The sequence below is a fragment of the Adiantum capillus-veneris genome, chromosome 23 (genome assembly GCF_014529385.1).
Source record: "Adiantum capillus-veneris isolate H3 chromosome 23, ASM1452938v2, whole genome shotgun sequence".
Taxonomy (NCBI): Eukaryota; Viridiplantae; Streptophyta; class Polypodiopsida; order Polypodiales; family Pteridaceae; genus Adiantum; species Adiantum capillus-veneris.
This window is the reverse complement of record NC_140953.1, coordinates 83574251-83578027: the sequence shown is the minus strand read 5'-3', so window position 1 is coordinate 83578027 and position 3777 is coordinate 83574251.

The following is a 3777-nucleotide window of genomic DNA, read 5'->3' as shown; positions in this document are numbered from 1 at the left end:
CGTTATATTAAGAATATCTGGGTGTTAAGGTCCACCACTTGTCCAACCTATAAAGCTATATTTTAAACGTTATTCTTTCTCACCACTTGGAGTGACCATAATAGGTTTTACATGGGGGTTTGGTTCCAAGGTCCACCACTTGTCCAAGCTAACTCTATTGAAACATGGAGAGTAGGATGCTGCACCGTTTGTCCAAGATAGGCTCCATTGAAACACGAAGATAAGCAAGATGCACCATGTCTCCAAGATTCTAGACTTCATCGAAATACCTTCAACCCACGATATTTTGTACATGGGGGGTTTACATTCAAAGTCCACCACTTATCCAACCTAGTATCGCTAGTAACATGAGTGGTTTGGTCTAAAAATTCACTACTTTTTCACTCTATGTCATTATTTTAAGAAGATATGGGTGTTAAGGTCCATCACTTGTCCAACCTATAAGGCTGTATCTTAACGGTTATTCTTCGTCACCACTTGGAGTGACCATGATAGGTTTTACATGGAGGTTTGGTTCCAAGGTCCACCACTTGTCCAAGCTAACTCTATTGAAACATAGATAGAAGAAAAGATGCACCACTTGTCCAAGCTATAGGCTCCATTGAAACATGGAGAGAAGGATGCTCCACCATTTGTCCAAGCTAGGCTCCATTGAAACATGAAGAGAAGCAAGCTGCACCATGTCTCCTAGATGCTAGGCTCCATTAAAATACCTTAAACGCATGATATTTCGTACATGGGGGGTTACATTTAAGATCCACCACTTGTCCAACCTATAATCGCTAGTAGCATTAGTGGTTTGGTCTCAAGATTCACCACTTTTCCACTTTATGTCATTATATGAAGAAGATCTGGGTGTTAAGGTCCACCACTTGTCTAGTCTATAAGGCTATATCTTAAAGGGTATTCTGTCTCGACACTTTGGGTGACCATGATAGGTTTACATGGGGGTTTGGTTCCAAGGTCCACCACTTGTCCAAGCTAACTCTATTGAAACATAGAGAGAAGCAAAGGTCCACCATTTGTCCAAGCTAGGGTCCATTGAAACATGGAGAGAAGGATGCTCCACCATTTGTCCAAGATAGTCTCCATTGAAACATGAAGAGAAGCAAGCTGCACCATGTCTCCAAGATGCTAGGCTCCATTGACATTCCTTAAACCCACGATAATTCATACATGGGTGGTTTACATTCAAGTTCCACCACTTGCCCAACCTATTATCCCTAATAGCATGAGTGGTTTGGTCTCAAGATTCACCACCTTTGCACTCTATGTCATTATATTAAGAAGATCTGGGTGTTAAAGTCCATCACTTGTCCAACCTATAAGGCTGTATCTTAACGGTTATTCTTTATCAGCACTTGGAGTGACCATGATAGGTTTTACATGGGGGTTTGCTTACAAGGTCCACCACTTGTCCAAGCTAACTCTACTGAAAGATAGAGAGAAGCAAAGGTGCACTAGTTGTCCAAGCTAGTCTCCATTGAAACATGGAGCGAAGGATGCTCCACCATTTGTCCAAGTTAGGCTCCATTGAAACATGAAGAGAAGCAAGCTGCACCATGTCTCCTAGATGCTACGCTCCATTGAAATACCATAAACTCATGATATTTCGTACATGGAGGGTTACATTCAAGGTCCACCACTTGTCCAACCTATTATGGCTAGTAGCATGAGTGGTTTGATCTCAAGATTCACCACGTTTCCACTCTATGTCATCATATTAAGAATATCTGGGTGTTAAGGTCCATCACTTGTCGAACCTATAAGGCTATATCTTAAAAGTTATTCTTTCTCACCACTAGGAGTGACCATAATAGGTTTTACTTGGGGTTTTGGTTCCAAGGTTCACCACTTGTTCAAGCTAACTCTATTGAAACATAGAGAGAAGCAAAGGTGCACCACTTGTCCAAGATAGGGTCCATTGAAACATGGAAAGAAGGATGCTCGACCATTTGTCCAAGCTAGGCTCCATTGATACATGAAGAGAAGCAAGCTGCACCATGTCTCCTAGATGCTAGGCTAATTGAAATACCTTAAACCCATGATATTTTGTACATGGGGGGTTTACATTCAATTTCCACCACTTCTTCAACCTATTATCCTTAAAAGCATGAGTAGTTTGGTCTCAAGATTCACCACTTTTCCACTCTATGTCATTATATTAAGAAGATCTGGGTGTTAAGGTCGACCACTTGTCCAACCTATAAGGCTATATCTAAAAGGGTATTCTTTCTCACCACTTGGAATGACCATGATATGTTTTACATGGGGGTTTGGTTCCAAGGTCCACCACTTGTCCAAGCTAACTCTATTGAAACATAGAGGGAACGATGCTCCACCATTTCTCCAAAATAGGCTCCATTGAAACATTGAGAGAAGCAACCTCCACCATCTCCAAGATGCTAGGCTCCATTGAAATACCTTAAACCCACAATTTTTTGTACATGGGGGGTTTAAAGTCAAGGTCCACCACTTGTCCCACGTATTATCCCTATTAGCATGATTGTTTTGGTCTCAAGATTCACTACTTTTCCACTCTATGTCATTATATTAAGAAGATTTGGGTATTAAGGTAGACCACTTGTCTAACCTATAAGGGTATATCTTAAAGGGTATTCTTTCTCACCCCTTGGAATGACCATGATATGTTTTACATGGGAGTTTGGTTCCAAGGTCCACCACTTATCCAAGCTAACCTTATTGAAACATAGAGAGAAGCAAAGGTCCACCACTTGTCCAAGCGAGGCTCCATTAAAACATAGAGAGACGGACGCTCCACCATTTGTGAAAGCTAACTCTATTGAAACATGGGGGTTTTACATTCAAGGTCCACAACTTGTGAAACCTATTATCGCTAGTAGCATGAGTGGTTTGGTCTCACTATTTACCACTTTTCCACTCTATGTCATTATATAAAGAAGATCTGGTTGTTAAGGTCCACCACTTTCCCACCGTATAAAGCTATATCTTAAAGGGTATTCTTTCTCGCCACTTGGAGTGACCCAGATAGGTTTTAAAGGGGGGTTTGGTTCCAAGGTCCACCACTTGTCCAAGCAAACTCTATTGAAGCATAGAGATAAGAAAAGGTCCACCACTTGTCCAAGCTAGGGTCCATTGAAACATGGAGAGAAGGATGCTCCACCATTTGTCCAAAATAGGCTCCTTTGAAACATGAAAAGAAGCAAGTTCACCATGTCTCCAAGATGCTCGGCTCCATGGAAATACCTTAAACCCACAATATTTCGTAAATGGGGGGTTTACATTCAAGGTCCACCACTTGTCCAACCTATTATCGCTAGTAGCATTGGTGGTTTGGTCTCAATATTCACCACTTTTTCACGTACTCTCTGTCATTATATTAAGAATATCTGGGTGTTAAGGTCCACCACTTATTCAACCTATTATCGCTAGTAGCATGAGTGGTTTGGTCTCAAGATTCACCACTTTTCCACTCTATGTCATTATATAAGGAAGATATGGGTGTTAAGGTCCACCACTTGTTCAACCTATAAGGCTATATCTGAAAGAATATTCTGTCTCGTCACTTTGGGTGACCATGATAGGTTTTACATGGGGGTTTGGTTCCAAGGTCAACCACTTGTCCAAGCTAACTCTATTGTAGCATAAAGAGAAGCAAAGGTCCACCACTTGTCCAAGCTATGGTCCATTGAAACATGGAGGGAAGGATGCTCCACCATTTCTCCAAGATAGGCTCCATTGAAACATGAAGAGAAGCAAGATGCACCATGTCTCCAAGATGCTAGGCTCCATGGA